Raw genomic sequence first — 23851 nt, 5'->3', positions numbered from 1 at the left:
CCACAATGCAATAGTGCTTTTCCTTCGGCATACCTGCATTCTGGGTCTCTTTGACATCAGGGTCCACCCTGGAGCGCCAGTGATGCTTTGTAGACGGCACCACACAAAGAGAGACACAGTCCAGCTCAACTTTAACAATAACAGCTTAAGGCTAGTTTCACATTTGCGTTTAAAAACGCAGCGTTTCAAACGCAAACGCAGGTGGTGAAAAAACGCATGTAAACGCGGCAAAATGCCGTGGTTTTTAGACGGATGCATTTTCACATGCAGTAAAAAAAGCGGCGTTTTGCCGCGTTTACATGCGTTTTTTCCTGCGTTTGCGTTTTTTTTCCCATGAAGAGAAATTTCACAAGAGGAAAATCAAGATAACCAGACACCGCCAATGGGACTAAAGAGGGCGTATATGTTGTGATCTCTATATATAGACCCTAGGGCTACTGAAATTTTAACAGTTTGCTACTGTATCCTGGATCTTCGCATGGAGAGCTTTTATTTCAACCTGGATTTCAGCTTCAAAATGTTTCTTGCCTGTGCTTTCACTTGGGAGCAAGACAGAAATCGCCAAAGATGGAGGAGACAACGTAGGCGTTTTTGGAGGCACCCCATTATCGAACTACGTGAGAGCAGTGGAGCCTATCACACGCTCTTTGCCGAGCTTAATGCCAACCTGGAGAAATTCCACGAATATACAAGGATGTCGCAAGACTCGTTCCGGGATTTGCTTGCTCGTGTCCACGGAACCATACAGAGACAGGACACCCAGCTTCGTAGTGCGATTCCACCGGAGGAACGTCTGCTGGTTACATTATGGTACGTTACAAATCTAAACCCAATGACAGTCCAATTTTTTTTTTTCACACATGTATGTTTTGGCTATTTACCTATCTTTCTTTAGCGTAAACACACCATAAATACAATAGATTGTAACGTTTTTTGTTTCTGTTTTTCTTACAGATTTCTGGCAACCAGAGAGAGTTTATCATCCCTCCACTTCCAATACCGGCTTGGAATATCTACCCTTTCCGGAATAGTTGCGGACACCTGCCGGGCTTTGTGGAATGTACTCCGGGATGAGTTTATACCCGTACCCACCGCGGACATGTGGCTTGAAATAGCTGAAAAATTCTGGAGTGTGTGTGATTTCCCCAACTGTTTAGGAGCGGTGGATGGAAAGCACATCCGCATTATCAAACCTGCCAGAACAGGATCGGAGTACTTCAACTATAAAAAATATTTTTCAGTTGTGCTCATGGCAATAGCTGATGCGGAATGTCGCTTCATCGCTGTGGACATTGGAGCTTTTGGCCGTGGCAACGATTCCCAGACTTTCAAGAACTCAGATATGGGCCGGTGTGTGTATGGCCAAAATTTCAATTTTCCCCCGCCACAACCTCTCCCCAACACTCAAGGTCCACCGATGCCATTCGTTATGGTTGGGGATGAGGCCTTCCAGATGTGTGAAAACCTACTGAAGCCCTATTCCAGTCGGGACTTGAACCACACTAGAAGGATCTTTAACTACAGACTGACCAGGGCCCGAAGAACTGTAGAGTGTACCTTTGGCATTCTGGTCGCTAAATGGCGCATTCTTGCATCAGCCATAAATCTAAAAGTGGAAACAGTCGACGAGGTGGTCAAAGCCTGTGTGGTTCTCCACAATTACATAATGACTAAGGAGCGACCCAACATTGAACTGGATGAACCAGTTCCACACCCACTGCCCGATTTCCAGCATCACCCGCTGCGGTCAACTGCAGCCGTTGGTCACATGCGGGACCAATTTGCTGCCTTTTTTGATTCAGATATTGGACGTGTGTCATGGCAGGACAATGTTGTGTAAATGTCCTGTTGTAATTATATCTGTACCAGTAATTTTCCAAAATGATAATAATATTTCTCATTAATAAACTTTATTTTTGGTTGTGTTGACCGTGTCTCCTGTGTATTTCCTCTCCAAACCAAGGTTGTCCTAAAACTGGCAGTATTTGGTCTGTCTTTAATATCATTTTTTGTAATCCAAAACCAGGAGTGGGTGATAAAGGCAGAGGTGCTAGTTATTATGTTAATATCATAACCCGACATGATATGAGACATGGTTTACATACAGTAAACCATGTCATATCCCCCTTTATTTTACATATTCCACACTACTAATGTTAGTATTGTGTATGTGCAAAATTTTGGTGCTGTAGCTATTAAATTTAAGGGTTAAATTGCGGAAAAAATTGGCGTGGGCTCCCGCGCAATTTTCTCCGCCAGAGTGGTAAAGCCAGTGACTGAGGGCAGATATTAATAGCCAGGAGAGGGTCCATGGTTATTGGCCCCCCCCTGGCTACAAACATCTGCCCCCAGCCACCCCAGAAAAGGCACATCTGGAAGATGCACCAATTCTGGCACTTGGCCACTCTCTTCCCATTCCCATGTAGCGGTGGGATATGGGGTAATGAAGGGTTAATGTCACCTTGCTATTGTAAGGTGACATTAAGCCAGATTAACAATGGAGAGGTGTCAATTATGACACCTATCCATTATTAATCCAATTGTATGAAAGGGTTAAAAACACACACATTATTAATAAGTATTTTAATGAAATAAACACACAGGTTGTTTTAATATTTTATTGCTCTCTCAATCCACCTGAAGACCCTCGCTCTGAAAAATAATAAACCAACAATATACATACCTTCCGATGATCTGTCACGTCCCACGAGGTAAATCCATCTGAAGGGGTTAAAATATTTTACAGGCAGGAGCTCTGCTAATGCAGCTGTGCTCGTGCCTGTAAAATCCCGGGGAATGAAGGTAATGTAGGTCAATGACCTGTATTTACCTTCATTCGTGGTGATGCGCCCCCTGCTGGATGTCCCTAGAACGTGGGAAAATATTCAGAAAATTTTCCAGGCTCGAGGTCATATGAGGACATCCAGCAGGGGGCGCATCACCGCGAATGAAGGTAATGTAGGTCAATGACCTGTAGTTACCTTCATTCGCGGTGATGTGCCCCCTGCTGGATGTCCTCATATGACCTCGAGCCTGGTAACTTTTCTGAAGATTTTTCCACGTTCTAGGGACATCCAGCAGGGGGCGCATCACCGCGAATGAAGGTAAATACAGGTCATTGACCTACATTACCTTCATTCCCCGGGGTTTTTTACAGGCACGAGCACAGCTGCATTAGCAGAGCTCCTGCCTGTAATATATTTTAACCCCTTCAGATGGATTTACCTCGTGGGACGTGACAGATCATCGGAAGGTATGTATATTGTTGGTTTATTATTTTTCAGAGCGAGGGTCTTCAGGTGGATTGAGAGAGCAATAAAATATTAAAACAACCTGTGTGTTTATTTCATTAAAATACTTTTTAATAATGTGTGTGTTTTTTTAACCCTTTCATACAATTGGATTAATAATGGATAGGTGTCATAATTGTCGTCTCTCCATTATTAATCTGGCTTAATGTCACCTTACAATAGCAAGGTGACATTAACCCTTCATTACCCCATATCCCACCGCTACACGGGAATGGGAAGAGAGTGGCCAAGTGCCAGAATTGGCGCATCTTACAGATGTGCCTTTTCTGGGGTGGCTGGGGGCAGATGTTTGTAGCCAGGGGGGGGCCAATAACCATGGACCCTCTCCTGGCTATTAATATCTGCCCTCAGTCACTGGCTTTACTACTCTGGCAGAGAAAATTGCGCGGGAGCCCACGCCAATTTTTTCCACAATTTAACCCTTAAATTTAATAGATACAGCGCCCAAATTTTGCACATACACACTACTAACAGTTATGTTTAATATGCAAAAAAAAGGGGAATATGACATGGTTTACAGTATCTGGTCGGGTTTCACGAAAACAGACTTTGCCAAAAATCGGCTACTTTGGAGATTTGCCGATCTGTTTAGCTCAACCCTACTGGCGACGTTTCTTGATGCACGGTGTGTGTTGCCGGCGGCCATAGACACAATAAACCAAACATAATTGTGGCAAATCAAACTTTTTTTATTTAACAACTGAAAAAAAATATTTTTTACTGCGCCGGCTTGGGGTAGAGTGATGTAAACGGGGGGTGTGAAGAACTGAGGCCTGGCTAACCGTGGACGACACAGAGGTGGCAGGAGAAGGGGCAATGAAACTAGAAGGGTCTGGAAGTTCGGGGATGGGGCTTGACACATGAGAGGCTTGAGACGCACTGGAAGGGTGAGACAAAACTGACATTACAGACACATTGGTAGGTGAAGGGGGAGGAATGCTAAGAGTCCTCTGTTTTTTTTATTCTGGGTATTTTTTTGGCTTTACCTGGTTGTGGGACGTCTTGGTGGGCTCATATGCCGTGGCGTAGTGGCGGGTGACCTGTCAGGGTCCGGCTGCACTGTGTCACAGTCCATAGCGATTGGCGAGTGGACGGCCATGCCAGGGTCCTGCTGCATCGTGGTGGCCCCGGTCTGGAAAGCCATGCCACGGTCCTGCTGCATCGTGGTGGGGGTGGTCCTGAAAGCCATGCCACGGTCCTGCTGCATCGTGGTGGGGGCGGTCTGGAAAGCCATGCCAGGGTCCTGCTGCATCGTGGTGGGGGCGGTCTGGAAAGCCATGCCACGGTCCTGCTGCATCGTGGTGGGGGCGGTCTGGAAAGCCATGCCACGGTCCTGCTGCATCGTGGTGGGGGCGGTCCTGAAAGCCATGCCAGGGTCCTGCTGCATCGTGGTGAAGGCGGTCTGGAAAGCCATGCCATGGTCCTGCTGCATCATGGTGGGGGAGGTCCGGAAAGCCATGCCAGGGTCCTGCTCCATCGTGGTGTCAGTGGAGGAGGTCCAAGCAGGAGCAGCGGTTGTCACAGTGGTGGCGGTGGGATGTCCAACTGCACTCGTCATGGTGCTGGCGCTGTAGTGGAGTCCACCTGTGGAAAGAATAGAGGTGGCCCTGCAGTGGTATGCAGCAGAGGTCGGCATTGAGGTTAATTGAGACAGTGAAGGCACAGTTGGATATGCCGCCACTGTCTGCTGGAATAACCGACTCTGCTGCATAGCCTGCACGTACACAGCATTGCAGGCCTGCGTGACACTCAGCTGGAGATCAGGAGTAAGGTTTTCCGACATGCCCTGCTCAATTTGGTTAAAAAAATGATGAGCTGGCCTCTGGAGGTCGGCTTTAACTTGATCAAGGCTTTTGGTGACCTCCTGGATACGGGCATTCAAGAGGTTATGAGAAACATCCATTTGGTCACCTAAAGCCTTGATTGCTTCGTGTAAAACCGAGCTCAAGTGCAAAAACTCGGGCATGAGTGACCTGTCCGAAGCCCTCTGGCACTGCCGGGATGTGCCCAAAAAAAAGGGGGCAGTGGAAGAGGACTGCGAAAGGGGAAGACCTGATGGACCAGCTCCCTGGTCTCCAGTTAGTGTGGAAGGCCCACTTGCTGCTGCGCTGCTGGATGGCTGGGACGGGTCCGTGGCTGTCGGATGAAGGACCGCTCCAGAACCTGGGCTGACAGTCGTGCTGTATGTGCTGTGAAAAAAGGAAAAAGAAAATTAATACCAAAAATTAACCAGACGCAAAATCCTGTGGAATTTAAAAATACAGATTATGGCAATACAATACAACCTAATGCACGTGATAAATACTTACGTTCTCTGGGCAAGGACCGGTCTTAGAAATGCCAATACTCGATGGTATTTGTATGTTCTGATCCTTGCTCCTGAACCACTGGCAACACGACTCTATTCACGCAGGTCCTTGTTGAAGCGGTCCTTCATCGAACGCCAACGTGTTTTTACTTTGTCCACTGTTAAAAAAAACCCTTATGGTCAGAAAATGGACTTTTAGCCGTGCTCATCCAACTGTGTGTGATGAGATAAACTCCGTAGAGTTTCTTTCATCACACAGAGTTGAGTGAGCACGGCCAAGGTCTCTGCTGCTTCACACTGTAGTGCAATACTTACCAAAGGGGTAACGTTTCAGAGGCAATTTGCATACTTACCAAATGCATTTCGGACCCGTGTCGTGGCGTTGTCCCAGCCATCCCACATCGCTTGGGCCACCTCAAACCACAACCGCCGTATCGTGGTGTTGTTCGTGTGCAGTGGATCCCGGCTGTCCCACAACGGGACTCGCTCCTGGACCAGGGTGATGAGTAGGTCATTGTCTATCAGGTTATGGTCCCGTTGTGAAACCTAAAAGATAAAGAAAGTCATTAAAGTTTGCTCAATTACATAAGGAAAAGAAAGAAAAATAGATGCTGAGAAATGGCATGAATAGGAAAGTCAAGATACAAAAGGATTCCAGAAGGAAAAAGTTTAGAAATACAAGTGGAAAGAAAGGAAGATTCAAGAATATTACACTGAGGACAGTCAGCCTTGTATACGTACCCGCTGCCGTCTTTCCACCGGACCTTGACTCTGCTGCTCCGTCCCTGTCTCTGCCGCAGTAGAAGAGCTCTAAAAAAAGGAAAAATATAATTGTCACATGTGTCGATGTGACAGTGAATATTTACCAATCTGACGAGGCAAGTACTCACCTCACTGACATGCTCCACTTCCGACTGTCCTGGCTGAAACTCCTCACCAGACGAAGAATCCGAAGATGACATTCTGATGCATGTAGAAAGAAAAAAATGGCAGAAATTAGGACATGTAGAGACAGAAAATAAAAAAATAAAGGCATTGGCTACGATATACTCACATTGTTCAGAGTCTTTTCCTCCAAGATGTGGCCTGTCAGGGTGTCTTCGGCTTCAGAGTCTGGTGACAAGTGACCTGCAACTGTCCACACCCTCCCTTTTATCACCTTGATGGTGGGGGGTGGCTTATCAGTGTCTATACATTGTTATCTTAATAAAAACGCATGCATTCAAAAACGCAACAAAACGCATGTGCTAAAAAAACGCATGCGTTTACATAGACATCAATGCATTTTTTTGCCGCAAAAAACGCCTCTAGAAATTACTACATGTTGCATTTCTGCAACCAAACGCAAGCATAGAAAAAACGCATGCGTCGTCAAACGCGGCCAAACGCGTACAAAAAAAACACATGCATTTTTAATGTTAAATATAGGGAAAAAAAGCATGCTTTTTTTGCGCTAAAACGCAGCGGCAAAAAACGCAAATGTGAAACCACCCTTACTTAGTTCTGTATGCAGCAAATTCACATACTTTCCAGCATCAACATCAGGTTTCACAACATGCAACTTCTCTTCTGTCCCTGTCTTTCTCCCTCTATCGCTTCCAGGACAGACGGTCTCTCAGCGTCCTCTCTGCTCAGCCTTACTCCGTCTGGGGACTTCCTCAGCTGTTTTGCCTCGGCTCTGAGGGCGTTGGCCCAAGCAATAAGCTGCCACATGATGAGTGACCTTCCCGTACTGCTTAGCCTTCTTTTAGCAACTGCAGTCCCACTAATACTGCCCCGCTAGCACTGTTGCTGTTGCTCCTTCTAATGGGGTCCTGGTCAAGGATGCTGTATGGCTGGGCCTTATGCTTCTCCAATGTTGTGTGGCACGGTGTTGCCCAGGGCTGGCTAGCCTAAGTGAGCTGCATGGGTGCCCAGGCCCCAACTGACTACTATCAGGAAGTCCTCCCTGCCTTATCAACCGTGCTTCTCCTATGTTTAACTATTTGCTACACAGAATACCTATTTACAGCTAGGCCATTATAATGCCCCCAGCTAGTGGCCATAAAGGAATACTGCAGTTTCCCTATATAAATGCAGTACAGTGACAGCAATGATAAACATCATAAATACAAATTAACATATACAGTAATAATAGAATTAAAGGGGTTGGAGCACACATCAGTCCTGGTAACCCCTTACATATCTAGAGTTCAATGGGTCCCTGTGCAAAATTTGAACATGTGCCCCCACCTGCATGTTGATCACTTGTATAGGCTCATGTAGCATTCTAGATCCTATAAAGACATATGTGTTCGCACCATGTAATAATGTCCCCTGTCCTGGGGGTTTTATTTATTTTTTACATCGTTCCTTGTGCGATAAAAGTGATTAGATGACTTTATTCTTCATGTCAGTGTGATTGCAGTGATACCAGATTTATATCAGATTTTTATGTTTGGCTGCTGTCACACACTAAAAGATGCTTTTTATTGCAAAAACTAGTTTTTAGACAGCTATAATTTTTCCATATTTTGGCCGACAGAGTCATGTGATGGCTTTTTTTTTGCGGGGCAAGCTGACATTTTTATTGGTACCATTTGTGGGCACATGACATTTTTGATCACTTTCTATTCTGATTTTTGGAAGCTAGAATAAACAAAAACAGCAATTCATGAATGGTAAAATTGGTAAGGCAACTTTATTTTTGGGGGCAGTATGATTACAGTGATACCCAATTTATATTTCTTTTTATGTTTTGGCATTTTTACGCGATAAAAGCTATTTTATAGAAAAAATAATTATTTTTGCATCGCTTTATTCTGAGCGCTATACGTTTTTTCATTTTCTGCTGATGGAGCTGTATGTTGGCTTATTTTTTTGCGGGACAAGACGTTTTCAGTGGTACAATTTTTATTTATATTTATCTTTTTTATCACATTTTTATCGCACTTTTTGTTCGACGGTATGATGATGAAGCATTGTTTTTTATCTTGTTTTTTTACAGTGTTCACTTAATTGGATAGTTTTATAGAGCGGGTCGTTATGGACGCGGCGATACCAAATATATGTACTTTTATTGTTTATTTTTTTAATTTACATAAATAAATGTATTTATTGGAAAAATATTTGTTTCTCTTTTTTTTGTTCTTTATTTGGGGATTTAAAATATATATATTTTTACACTTTTTAATAATTTTTTTTAATTTTTAACATTTTCCCAGAATGGGACATTACTGTACAGTATCGGATCGCTGATCTGATACTCTGCAATGCTTCTGCACTGCAGAGCATCAGAACAGCATCTGACAGGCAAGGAAGGAGGAATCTCAGGTCCTGCTCTGGGCAGGCACTGACACGCCACCTTCCCTGAAGGACCCCGTGGCCATCTTGTGGCTGGGGGTCTCCATGGAGACCATCAGGACAATGCGATCACATCAGGTTTCCCTGATGGAAGTGTGCAGGGAGCCCACTCTGCGTGATGCTCCTCAATGTCACTGTCAATACTAACAGCGGCATCAGAGGGGCTAAATGCCCGCGATCGGTCCTAGCACCGATCATGGGCGTTGCTGCAATGTGTCAGCTCTCACCAGCACTTGATCACATTGGCGCTCATTGTAAGGAAGTGCCATCGATGCTCAATATATATATGGCGCATGTTGGGAAGGGGGATAAAAGAATAGATAATTAAGTTAAAGTTTTGGAATGTCAAGTCATCCTTAATAAAAAAAAAATGGCAAAGTCTAATATTTTTAACTTGGTTCTGCTGTTCTACTTTTAGGACTTGTGTGAAAATCTGGTGTAATTTTTTAGATCAAATTTATGCAGAACTATGTAATATTCAACTTTGTTTAGATGGGATGGGATGCTAAACATTGGATACTATTTAGGATCCATTACCCCCCTGCAGCAGTTCCTTTCTAAAGATCTATTAACCCCTTAAGCCCCGAGGGTGGTTTGCACGTTAATGACCAGGCCAATTTTTACAATTCTGACCACTGTCCCTTTATGAGGTTATAACTCTGAAACGCTTCAACGGATCTTGGCGATTCTGACATTGTTTTCTCGTGAGATATTGTACTTCATGTTAGTGGTAAAATTTATTCGATATAACTTGTGTTTATTTTTGAAAAAAATGGAAATTTGGCAAAAAATTTGAAAATTTCACAATTTTCCAACTTTGAATTTTTATGCCCTTAAATCACAGAGATATGTCACGCAAAATACTTAATAAGTAACATTTCCCACATGTCTACTTTACATCAGCACAATTTTGGAACCAAAATTTTTTTTTGTTAGGGAGTTATAAGGGTTAAAAGTTGACCAGCAATTTCTCATTTTTACAACACCATTTTTTTTAGGGACCACATCTCATTTGAAGTCATTTTGAGGGGTCTATATGATAGAAAATAACCAAGTGTGACACCATTCTAAAAACTGCACCCCTCAAGGTGCTCAAAACCATATTCAAGAAGTTTATTAACCCTTCAGGTGTTTCACAGAGATTTTTGGAATGTTCAAATAAAAATGAACATTTAACTTTTTTTCACACAAAATTTACTTCAGCTCCAATTTGTTTTATTTTACCAAGGGTAACAGGAGAAATTGGACCCCAAAAGATGTTGTACAATTTGTCCTGAGTACGCCGATACCCCATATGTGGGGGTACACCACTTTTTGGGCACATGACAGAGCTCGGAAGCGAAGGAGCGCCATTTGACTTTTCAATGCAAAATTGACTGGAATTGAGATGGGACGCCATGTTGCGTTTGGAGAGCCCCTGATATGCCTAAACATTGAAACCCCCCACAAGTGACACTATTTTGGAAAGTAGACCCCTTAAGGAACTTATCTAGATGTGTGGTGAGCACTTTGACCCACCAAGTGCTTCACAGAAGTTTATAATGCAGAGCCGTAAAAATAAAAAATCATATTTTTTCACAAAAATGATCTTTTCGCCCCCAATTTTTTACTTTCCCAAGGGTAAGAGAAGAAATTGCACCCCAAAAATTGTTGTGCAATTTGTCCTGAGTACGCTGATACCCTATATGTGGGTGTAAACCATTGTTTGGGTGCATGGCAGAGCTCGGAAGGGAAGGAGCGCCATTTGACTTTTCAATGCAAAATTGACTGGAATTGAGATGGGACGCAATGTTGCGTTTGGAGAGCCCCTGATGTGCCTAAACATTGAAACCCCCCACAAGTGACACCATTTTGGAAAGTAGACCCCTTAAGGAACTTATCTAGATGTGTGGTGAGCACTTTGACCCAACAAGTGCTTCACAGAAGTTTATAATGCAGAGCCGTAAAAATAAAAAATCATATTTTTTCACAAAAATGATCTTTTCGCCCCCAATTTTTTATTTTCCCAAGGGTAAGAGAAGAAATTGCACCCCAAAAATTGTTGTGCAATTTGTTCTGAGTACGCTGATACCCCATATGTGGGTGTAAACCATTGTTTGGGTGCATGGCAGAGCTCGGAAGGGAAGGAGCGCCATTTGACTTTTCAATGCAAAATTGACTGGAATTGAGATGGGACGCCATGTTGCGTTTGGAGATCCCCTGATGTGCCTAAACATTGAAACCCCCCACAAGTGACACCATTTTGGAAAGTAGACCCCTTAAGGAACTTATCTAGATGTGTGGTGAGCACTTTGACCCAACAAGTGCTTCACACAAGTTTATAATGCAGAGCCGTAAAAATAAAAAATCATATTTTTTCACAAAAATGATCTTTTCGCCCCCAATTTTTTATTTTCCCAAGGGTAAGAGAAGAAATTAGACCACAAAAGTTGTTGTTCAATTTGTCCTGAGTACAACTATACCCCAAATGTGGGGGTAAACCACTGTTTGGGCGCATAGCAGAGCTCGGAAGGGAAGGAACGCCATTTGACTTTTCAATGCAAAATTGACTGGAATTGAGATGGGACACCATGTCGCGTTTGGAGAGCCCCTGATGTGCCTAAACATTAAAAAACCCCACAAGTGACACCATTTTGGAAAGTAGACCCCCTAAGGAACTTATCTTGATGTGTTTTGAGAGCATTGAACCCCCAAGTGTTTCACTACAGTTTATAACGCAGAGCCGTGAAAATAAAAAAAAATGTTTTCAGAAAAATGATTTTTTAGCCCCCAGTTTTTTATTTTCACAAGGGTTACAGGATAAATTGGACTCCAAAAGTTGTTGTCCAATTTGTCCTGAGTACGCTGATACCCCATATGTGGGGGGGAACCACTGTTTGGGCGCATGGCAGAGCTCGGAAGGGAAGGAGCGCCATTTGGAATGCAGACTTAGATGGATTGGTCTGCAGGCGTCACGTTGCATTTGCAGAGCCCCGATGTACCCAAACAGTACAACCCCCCCACAAGTGACCCCATATTGGAAACTAGACCTCCTGAGGAACATATCTAGATGTGTTTTGAGAGCTTTGAACCCCCAAGTGTTTCACTACAGTTTATAACGCAGAGCTGTGAAACTAAAAATGCTTTTTTTTTTTTCAGAAAAATGATTTTTTAGCCCCCAGTTTTATATTTTCACAAGGGTAACAGGATAAATTGGACCCCAAAAGTTGTTGTCCAATTTGTCCTGAGTACGCTGATACCCCATATGTGGGGGGGAACCACTGATTGGGCACATAGCAGAGCTCGGAAGGGAAGGAGCGCCATTTGGAATGCAGACTTAGATGGATTGGTCTGCAGGCGTCACGTTGCATTTGCAGAGCCCCGATGTACCCAAACAGTACAACCCCCCACAAGTGACCCCAAATTGGAAACTAGACCTCCTGAGGAACATATCTAGATGTGTTTTGAGAGCTTTGAACCCCAAGTGTTTCACTACAGTTTATAACGCAGAGCCGTGAAACTAAAAATGCTTTTTTTTTTCAGAAAAATGATTTTTTAGCCCCCAGTTTTATATTTTCACAAGGGTAACAAGATAAATTGGACCCCAAAAGTTGTTGTCCAATTTGTCCTGAGTACGCTGATACCCCATATGTGGGGGGGAACCACTGTTTGGGCGCATGGCAGAGCTCGGAAGGGAAGGAGCGCCATTTGGAATGCAGACTTAGATGGATTGGTCTGCAGGCATCATGTTGCATTTGCAGAGCCCCTGATGTACCCAAACAGTATAAACCCCCCATAAGTGACCCCATATTGGAAACTAGACCTCCCAAGGAACTTATCTAGATGTGTTATGAGAACTTAGAACCCCCAAGTGTTTCACTACAGTTTACAATGCAGTGCTGTGAAAATAAAAAATCCTTCATCCTAAGGGGGTGATGAAGGGGGGTTTGATTTACTTTTATAGCGTTTTTTATATCGGATTTTTATGATTGGCAGCTGTCACACACTAAAAGACGCTTTTTATAGCAAAAAAGTTTTTGCGTCTCCATATTTTGAGACCTATAATTTTTCCGTATTTTGGTCCACAGAGTCATGTGAGGTCTTGTTTTTTGCGGGACGAGTTGACGTTTTTATTGGTAACATTTTCGGACATGTGACAGTTTTTGATCCCTTTTTATTTCGATTTTTGTGAGGCAGAATGACCAAAAACCAGCTATTCATGAATTTCTTTTGGGGGAGGCGTTTATACCGTTCCACGTTTGGTAAACTTGATAAAGCAGTTTTATTCGTCGGGTCAGTACGATTACAGCGATACCTCATTTATATCATTTTTTTATGTTTTGGCGCTTTTATACGATAAAAACTATTTTATAGAAAAAATAATTATTTTGGCATCGCTTTATTCTGAGGACTATAACTTTTTTATTTTTTTGGTTATGATTCTTTATGGTGGCTCGTTTTTTGCGGGACAAGATGATGTTTTCAGCGGTACCATGGTTATTTATATCCATCTTTTTGATCGCGTGTTATTTCACTTTTTGTTCGGCTGTATGATAATAAAGCGTTGTTTTTTGGCTCGTTTTTTTTTTTTTCTTACGGTGTTCACTAAAGGGGTTAACTAGGGGGACAGTTTTATAGGTTGGGTCGTTACGGACGTGGCGATACTAAATATGTGTACTTTTATTGTTTTTTTTGTTTTTTTTAGATAAAGAAATGTATTTATGGGAATAATATTTTTTTTTCTTCTTTATTTAGGAATTTTTTTTTTTAATTTTTTTTTACACAAGTGGAAATTTTTTTTTTAACTTTTTTACTTTGTCCCAGGGGGGACATCACAGATCGCCGATCTGATAGTGTGCACAGCACTCTATCAGATCGGCGCTCTCACTCACATCGCTGCAGGCTGCAGCTTTCATCTGCAGCCTGCTCCGGACCCGGAAGTACTCCCTGCAGGACCCGGATGCAGCCCCGTGGCCATTTTGGATCCGGGGCCTGCAGGGATAGGAGGTAGGAGACCCTCGCAGCAACGCGATCACATCGCGTTGCTCCGGGGGTCTCCGGGAAGCACGCAGGGAGCCCCCTCCCTGCGCGATGCTTCCTTGTACCTCCGGTACACCGCGATCATGTTTGATCGCGGTGTGCCGGGGGTTAATGTCCCGGGGGCGGTCCGTGACCGCTCCTGGCACATAGTGCCGGATGTCAGCTGCGATAGGCAGCTGACACCCGGCCGCGATTGGCCGCGCTCCCCCCGTGAGCGCGGCCGATCGCTATGACGTACTATCCCGTCGGTGGGAATTAAGGCCCACCCCACCTCGACGGGATAGTACGTCATATGGGATTAAGGGGTTAAAGAGGAAACTGATATGGTATTGCTTTGCAGAAAGATAAGTCAGTTAGCAGTTCTTACGTACTGTCCACTTTTAATATAATAAGTCTGCATTCACACGACATTTGCTGTGTCAGCTTCCTCTACACAGCAGTGAAGCTCCCAGCACGCATGTGAGGCATTCCCAAATGTAGGCCTATTCACTTAGTGGATGTCCAAAACATTTCCTCTTGGTTTCCTCTGGACTTACATGCATCTGTTTGGAATCACTCAGTGGACTGTACTAAAGGTATACCAACATAAATGGTATAACATCGACCGCAGCATCAGTCATGCTGCTGCACTCTGCCTAAATCACAGTTCCCCCTGATAATTCATAAGGGAAAAATGCCACAATAGAGATTGCACAGGTAAAGCAAACTTTATTGCATGAGCTGTAGCATGCCTCCCATTAATAACAATCTGATTTTGGCAATGCTATTAATTATACAATAACTATTATTTTCATTGCTCTCCAATAAGAAACCTGAGTAATCATTAAAAAATCCAGAATTTGGGGTTGTAAAATAGGATCATACATAGCATCACAACTACATGTAATTAACACACTTTGAGTGAATCAAGACTTTGAAACAAATGTTCATTAATAATATTTATGACCTAAAAATGTAAGAAATGCAAACAAACGGTGTCATGTTAACTGATCTCTTATATGTACTGAAATATTCTCTTGAATACTGGATGCTAACTCATAGTCAGTTCTACATGACAAAACAGGCTAGGTACCCCTAATTTAATGACAGAAAAAAAACCACAATGGTCACAGAAATAACTTGAATCTGACAAAAGTAATAATAAATAAAAAAATCTATGAAAATGAACAAATGAAAGTCAGACATTGCTGTTCAACCATGCTTCCACAGAATTAAAAAAACAAAATAAAACTCATGAAATAGGCCTGGACAGAAATGATGGTACCTTAACTTAATATTTTGTTGCACAACCTTTTGAGGCAATCACTGCAATCAAACAATTCCGGTAACTGTCAATGAGACGTCTGCACCTCTCGAAAGGTATTTTGGCCCACTCCTCAAGAGAAAACTGCTCCAGTTGTCTCATGTTTGAAGTTTGCTTTTTCCAGACGGCATGTTTCAGCTCTTTCCAAAGATGCTCAATAGGATTTGGGTCAGGGATCACAGAAGGCTACTTCAGAATAGTCCAATGTTTTCCTCTTAGCCATTCTTGTGAGTTTTTAGCTGTGTGTTCTGGGTCATTCTCCTGTTGCAAGACCCATGACCTGTGACTGAGACCAAGCTTTCTGACCCTGGGCAGCACATTTCTCTCTAGAATCCCTTGATAGTCTTGAGATTTCATTGTACCCTGCACAGATTCTAGATACCCTGTGCCACATGCAGCAAAGCAGCCCCAGAACATAACAGAGCCTCCTCCATGTTTCACAGTAGGGACAGTGTTCTTTTCTTGATATGCTTCATTTTTCCGTCTGTGAACACAGAACTGATGTGCCTTCCCCAAAAGTTCAATTTTTGTCTCATCTGTCTGCAGCGCCCCAGAGACCTGGTCGTTGCAGTAACACCGCTCAGCCGCTAAGGGGAGTGATGGTACGTCTGATGGCACAGAAGGAGTTCACCTGACCAGGTATCACAGACACCAATACACTTCATAGTCTGGCCTCCAGGGGGAGCTAAGGGCACTATGTATTAGGCCACTCCTCACAATCTGGTAAAACTGGGGGTTAGATAGGAAGTTAGACAGAAAGCTGACTGGGTTGGAACCAAGCAACATCCTGTGGCAGAGGGTGTTGCAGGGGAAGATTCAGGGGGGTCCCTGTCAGGCGTGGGATTCTGACAGAGGCCTAGCGAACAGAAAAGAATGTTAAGGAACCGCGCCTGCACTACATCGCGGCGGTATCTCAAGAAAGGACAAGAAGCGAGGTTTATTGTGGAGAGTGAGAAACGAGATCAAAGCAAAAAGGAGATAACACCAATAGGAGTCGTGCTGTAAGATCGAGGCAACATCCTATTGAGGCGCGTAGCCGGTGGCCAGAACGCCGAGGAAGTATTAGACTCCAAGCAATACTTCAAACAGAGGCAGGACAGTTGATTTTAGGTTGGCTGTCTCACCAAAATCACCTAAGAAGACATAGGGGGCAACTGTGGGAGAGGGGCGACGCTAGGGTCCCGGAAGAACTCCAGGCCTTCCCGTCATACGGGTGCGTCCTATCCATATCATCTGGGGGACGGAGAAGATCAGAACAGATATAAGTTGTGGGAAATAACATCAGAAGCAGACACAACAGTTGTGAGGACTATCCCGTGGTGCTTAGCAGGGAAGTACTACAACACACAGGCGCTAGAAGGTAGGCACAGATTTCCACCTGCAAAGGGAACTCTGGAGGTGCCATCGGACCGGCCGGTCTCTTACAGCCCTGTTAACCGTACTCTGGATTGAGGACCTTGAAGCCTTCAGTAAAGAGGTAAAGAGACTGCAACCCTGTGTCCTCATTATTCATCGTGACCTGCACCACGCACCACCACTTACAACTTTCATTGGACGCCCCTTAGCAGGGTCACGGACCGGGTCTAGCCACCGTGACAATCCCAGAACTGAGACCGAGAGGCCCGGTACCGAGTGCCCCGCGGCCCTGCGTCTGTGGGCGCTCCATGTCCATAGGACATTCTCCCAGAAGCGTTGTGGCTTGTCAACATGTAGTTTGGCAAATTCCAGTGTAACTTTTTTATGATTTTTTTCAACAATGGTGTCCTCCTTGGGCTTCTCCAATGAAGTCCACTTTGGCTCATAGAATGACGGCTGGTGCGATCTGACACTTATCTTCCTTGAGATTGAAGTTCACCTTTAATCTGTTTAGAAGTGTTTCTGGGCTCTTTTATTACCATTCGTGTTATCCGCCTCTTTGATTTGTTATCAATTTTCCTCCTGAGGCCACGTTCAGGGAGGTTGGCTACAGCCCCATGGATCTTACATTTCTGAATAATATGTGCAACTGTAGTCACAGGAACATCAAGCTGCTTGGAGATGGTCATATAACTTTTACCTTTACCTGTTTGTCTATAATTTTCTTTCTAATCTCCTGATCTTTCCTTCGCTTCCTCTGGTCCATGTTGATTGTGATACACACCATGTCACCAAACAGCACAGTGAGTATCTGTAGCCCTATATACAGGCTCACTCACTGATTCCAAGATTGTAGACACCTTAGATGCTAGTTAGTGGACACTCCTTGATTTAACATGTCCCTTTTTTAATTCTGTGGAAGCATGGTTGAAAATCAATGTCTGACTTTCATTTGTTAATTTTCATAGATTTTTTTATTTATTATCACCTTTGTCAGATTCAAGTTATTTGTTATTTTTGTGACCATTGTGGTTTTTTCTGTCATTAAACGAGGGGTACCAACAATTTTGACCACTTGTGTAGGTATTCAAGATGAGCGAATCAGGCAAAATTCAAATTTGCCTGTTTGCACACATTTTCCCAGGAAATTCAATTTGCTTTAACGTAACCCCTAGCCTGATTTCACCTTCATGACCGGGCCAAATTTTACAATTCTGACCAGTGTAAATTTATGTGGTAATAACTCTGGAATGGTTCAACGGACCCATTGATTCTGATATTGTTTTTTGTGACATATTGTACTTCATGATATTGGTAACATTTCTTCAATATGATTTGGGTCTATTTGTGAAAAAAATGGAAATTTGGTTAAAATTTTTAAATTTTCAAACTATTTATTTTTATTCCTTTAAATCAGAGACTTACAGTGAGTATGGAAAGTATTCATACCCCTTTACATTTTTTACTCTTTGTTTCATTGCAGCCATTTGGTAAATTCAAAAAAGTTAATTTTTTTCTCATTAATGTACACTCTGCACCCCATCTTGACTGAAAAAAAACTGAAAAGTAGTAATTTTTGCAAATTTATTAAAAAAGAAAAACTGAAATATCACATGGTCATAAGTATTCAGACCCTTTGCTCAGTATTGAGTAGAAGCACCCTTTTGAGCTAGTACAGCCATGAGTCCTCTTGGAAAAGATGCAACAAGTTTTTCACACCTGGATTTGGGGATCCTCTGCCATTCTTCATTGCAGATCCTCTCCAGGTCCGTCAGGTTGGATGGTGAATGTTGGTGGACAGCCATTTTCAGGTCTCTCCAGAGATGCTTAATTGGGTTTCGGTCAGAGATCTGGCTGGGCCAGTCAACAATGGTCACAGAGTTGTTCTGAAGCCACTCCTTTGTTATTTTTGCTGTGTTCTTACACATTGTCTTGTTGGAAAGTGATCCTTTGGCCAAGTCTGAGGTCCAGAGCACTCTGGAAGAACTTTTCATCCAGGATATCTCTGTACTTGGCCGCATTCATGTTTCCTTCAGTGACAACCAGTCATTCTGTCCCTGCACCTGAAAAACACCCCCATAGCATGATGCTGCCACCAGCATGTTTCACTGTTGGGATTGTATTGGGCAGGTGATGAGCAGTGCCTGGTTTTCTCCACACATACCACTTAGAATTATGACCAAAAAGGTCTATCTTCGTCTCATCAGACCAGGGAATCTTATTTCTCATAGTGCTCATGTGCTTTTTAGCAAACTCTATGCGGGTTTTCATATGTCTTGCACTGAGGAGAGGCTTCCGTCGGGCAACTCTGCCATAAAGGCCCAACTGGTGGAGGGCTGGAGTGATAGTTGACTTTGTGGAACTTTCTCCCATCTCCCTACTGCATCTCTGGAGCTCAACCACAGTGATCTTGGGGTTATTCTTTACCTCTCTCACCAAGGCTCTTCTCCCACAGTTGCTCAGTTTAGCTGGATGGCCAGGTCTAGGAAGACTTCTGGTGTCCCAAACTTCTTCCATTTGAGGATTATGGAGGCCACTGGGCTCTTAGGAACCTTGAGTACTGCAGAAATTCTTTTGTGACTTTGGCCAGATCTGTGACTTGCCACAATTCTGTCTCTGAGCTCCTTCGCCAGTTCCTTTGACCTCATGATTCTCATTTGGTCTGACATGTACTGTGAGCTGTGAGGTCTTATATAGACAAGTGTGTGCCTTTCCAAATCAAGTCCTATCAGTTTAATTAAACACAACTGTACTCCTACGAAGGAGTAGAACTATCTCAAGGAGAATCACAAGGAAATGGACAGCATGTGACTTAAATATGAGTGTCTGAGCAAAGGGTCTGAATACTTATGACCATGTAATATTTCAGGGTTTTTTTAATTAAATTTTCAAAAATGTCTACATTTCTGTTTTTTTCAGTCAAGATGGGGTGCAGAGTGTGCATTAATGAGAAAAAAATGAACTTTTTTGAATTTACCAAATGGCTGCAATGAAAGAAAGAGTGAAAAATATAAAGGGGTCTGAATACTTTCTGTTCCCATTGTATATCAAATAAAATAGTTAATAAATAACATTTCCCACGTGTTAACTTTGCATAAGCACAATTTTGAAAACAATTTTTTTTGTGGAGAAGTTATAAGGGTTAAAAGTTGACCAGCGATTTCTCATTTTTCCAACAAAATTTACAAAACCATTTTTTAGGGGGACCATATGATATTTGAAATTTTTTAGAGGGGCCTATATGATAGAAAATACCCCAAAGTGACACTATTCTAAAAACTGCACCCCTCCAGGTGCTCAAAACCACATTCGGGAAGTTTATTAAGCCTTCACGTGCTTTATTGGAATTTTTGGAATTTGGAAGGAAAAATGAATATTTAACTTTTTGTCACAAAAATTTTACTTTAGACCTCAATTATTTATTTTTGCAAAGGCAACAGGAAAAAATGGACCCCAAAAGTTGTTGTGCAATTTCACCGGAGCATGCTAATAACCCATATGTGGGGGAAAATCACTGTTTGGGCATGCAGCAGGTCTCGGGAGGGACTGAGCACCATTTGATTTTTTGGATATAAGATTTGCTGGAATAATTAGCAGATGCCATAATGCCTTTGGAGAGCCTTGATGTGCCTAAATAGTGGAAACTGCCCATAGGTTTCACCATTTTGGAAACTAGACCCCTTGGGAAACTTATCTTGATGTGTGGTGAGCACCTTGAACCCCAGGTGCTTCACAGAAGCTTATAGTGTTGAGCCGTAAAAATAAAAAAAATCAAATTTTCCCCACAAAAATATTATTTAGCCCCATTTTTTTTTCTTTTCACAACGATAGCAGGAGAAAATAGACCCAAAAACTTGTTGTGCAATTTCTCCTGAGTACGCCAATAACCCATGTGTGGTTGACGTTTTCATGTCACTCTGGCAGAGCCCCTAAGGTGCGAAAATAGCAGAAACCTCCATAAGAGACCCCATTTTACAAACTACACCTCTCAATGAATTCATCTAGGGGTACAGTGATCATATTGACACCACAGGTGGGTCACAGAATTTTATACCATTGGGCAATGAAGAAAAAGTCCATTTTACCACCAAAATTTTGTTTTAGACCCAGATTTTACATTTTCACACCGTGAAATGGGTCAAAATGGCATCCAAAGTTGTCACACAATTTCTGCTGAATGTAGAAATACCCCATATGTGGCTGTACAGTACTTCTTAGCCATACCGCCGAGACTCGATATTCTGCACAAAGTGCAGGATAAATGTGCGCCGCAATGTTTGGATGGCAGAATGAAAAAAATGAACAGCAGCTGCATAATTGATTTTATGAATTTTTACATTGTTCCTCTTGCTGTATAAGTGATTAGACGACTTTATTCTTCGGGGGTGCGATTATAGCGACACCAGATTTATATCGAGTGTTTATGTTTGGCAGCTGTCACACACTAAAAGACAGGTGACGGGATGAGTTGATGTTTTTATTGTTACCATTTTTGGGCACATAACAATTTTTGATCGCGTTCTATTCCAATTTTTGGGAGGCAGAATAAACAGAAACCAACAATGCAGGATTTGCTGGGTTTTTTTATGCCCTTCCGTGTATGGTAAAATCGATAAGGCATTTTTATTCTTCAGGTCAGTATGATTGCAGCTATACTCCTTTTTACAGTTTTTTTTTAAATGTTTTAGCGCTTTTACACAAATAAAACTATTCTATAGAAAAAATAATTATTTTTGCATCACTTTATTCTGAGAGGTATAACTTTTTTATCTTTTGGCTGATGGAGCTATTTTTGCGGAAGAAGATGACGTTTTCCGACATACCATTTTTATTTACATTTTTTTTATCGCATTTTATTCCACTTTTTCTTTGACAATATGATGATAAAGCATAGTTTTTTTTTCTTTTAGGGTGATCACTAAAGGGGTTAACTAGTGGGGCAGTTTTATAGGTCAGGTCGTTCTGGACGTGGCGATACCAAATAGGTGTACTTTTATTGTTTTTTTTTATTTGTTTTTTTTAAATATTTATTTGTCCTATATATATGTATTTTTTATTATCATGATTTTGTGATGTAATATTTTTACAACTTTTTTTTCACTTTTATACTTATTCCCACTATGGGACTATCACTTTCTGCAGTCTGATCACTGTTATAAGGTATAGCAATGCATGAGCTGTCAGTGCTGCAGACACAAGTTAGTTAGATCATGCACTGCGCACGATCTAACTTGCTAGTGCCATGATGTCATGATGACATTGGGTCCCCTTAAGCAGCAATTGGGACCCCACGATTAAGTCATGATGTTTTGATCCAAGAGTAGAGGGACTTTCTTCCCTCTGCCTGCTCTCTAAATGCGGCGACCGCAGCTATCGCAGCATTTAGAGGGTTAAAGTGGCAGGAGGGGTGCGGGCACTGCTCCTGGCTCTGAGTGCCGGGTCTCAGCTGTCAGAATCAGCTGACTCCCGGCGGTGATCGCCAGCACACAGCCCCCTGTGCGTGGGCGATCGCCATGACGTATATATATTGCACTCGAAGTCCTTCCCGACCTTGACATATCTACTGCAAATGTCGGGAGGGGGGGTTAATGTCCCTCATTATGCTGTGGGTCTCTGCAGACCTCAGAGGAAAAAAAAAGTCAGGTGTAAAAATGATAAAATCCTTATGTTTACCTTATCGCTTACTTCTCTGGCAACTCCCACTGCTCCCCTACCAACTGTCTGGACCTCCATGGTAACGCATCTTCGGCCCGCTGTCGACTACAGCCTGGTGCTTCCTGATGCAAGCAGATCTCGGTGACCTCCTAGCTCTGCCGACATCAGTTGTGCAGTCCAGTTGTGCAGTCCAGTGTTCAGTCTAGGCCAGGGACTCTTGTCCACAAGTAGGCCCCGGATCATATTCTATAAACTCCAGAGCCTGCTCTTGGCCAGAAGCCCAGGCTTAGAGTGTCTACTCTGCCAGATATGTAAGGACCCTTTCACACATCAGTTTTTTGCTATCAGTCGCAATCCGTCGAATTTTGAAAAAAACGAATCCAGCGACTGATGCCGCCGGATCTGTTTTTTCTCATAGACTTGTATTAGCGACGGATTGTGATGGATGGCCTCACGTTTCATCCGTTGTTCACCGGATCCGTCGAAAATTGTTTGTCTGGTGGGCGGAGACAACGGACAAAGTAACGTTTTTTGTGTCCGTCGAAAAAACGGACAGCAACGGATTCGTCGCCGTCCGTCGTTTGCTCGTTTGGAAGCCTATGGGTGACGGAACCATCAACTGATGGAATCCAGCAACAGATTCTGTTTTTTTTTAACTGAGCATGCTCTGATTTATTTAGCCAGATCCGCTAGTCGTCGAAAAAACTAATCCATCGCATCAGTTTTTCACAATCTGCGACGGATCCATCGAGCCAACGGATTGTAACTGACGGCAAAAAACTGATGTGATAAAGGGGCCTAAGAGAGGCATAGAGGATTGGATGGCCAGTATGGTGCTTTTTTTATTTTTTTTTTACATTTTTCTGTCACATTACTGTTCAACAAGATAGCGGCTGCAGCTGGCTGTCATTTTGCTGAATTCCAAAAAATTCTAATTCTCAAGAATGCTGTTTTTTGTAAAATTCGTGAAAAATTAAATTCCAGTCAAAGAAATTTACCTACCTCTACTAGGTGTAACATACTGTGAACAAGACCAAAGCTATGTAGAAACTTACAAAGTGATGCAGGATCTCTGCTCTTCATGAATCACTGTGAACAACAAGTATCTGCATTCTCAGGAATTTCCTGCATTACTTTTACATTGCAGAAGTTAGCTTGTAGGGGCTTAATACTGGACTAGGATTTCATACTGGACGTGGCAGTTATTGACAGTCTAGACATAAAACCATTGATGAAGCCAAACTCTAAGATACTGGTGAAAAGAAAAAACAAACTTACAGCGGTACATGTGGTTCCAGGGTTGGACTACATTTATTTTAACTCAATAAATATAACATTGTGATCATTTTTGTTTACTTTCATAAAACGATGAACAGGTCTTTTTTTTGTTTAATTCTTTTTTTATGAACAATAAGATGATTTCTAATTTTAGGACCTAAAGATATGTTTGAGGACTTCTGTGTAGCTTGTATCGGACTTTTTGTTAATGGCAATAGTCTTACCTAGATGAAAACATTCATACACATAATACATTTCTGCTGGAATTGTATGGAATGT

At 42.7% G+C, this 23851-nt stretch overlaps 1 long non-coding RNA gene across 1 annotated transcript in view; it reads left to right on the top strand.

The window, feature by feature from the left end:
• LOC143782485 (uncharacterized) overlaps positions 1-23851 on the top strand; it is a 44044-nt gene that overhangs the window by 19126 nt on the left and 1067 nt on the right. The window lies entirely within an intron of this gene.

This window comes from Ranitomeya variabilis, chromosome 6, assembly GCF_051348905.1.
Source record: "Ranitomeya variabilis isolate aRanVar5 chromosome 6, aRanVar5.hap1, whole genome shotgun sequence".
Classification (NCBI taxonomy): Eukaryota; Metazoa; Chordata; class Amphibia; order Anura; family Dendrobatidae; genus Ranitomeya; species Ranitomeya variabilis.
The sequence above is the reverse complement of the archived record's forward strand: the minus strand, read 5'-3'. Positions and strand labels throughout refer to the sequence as shown.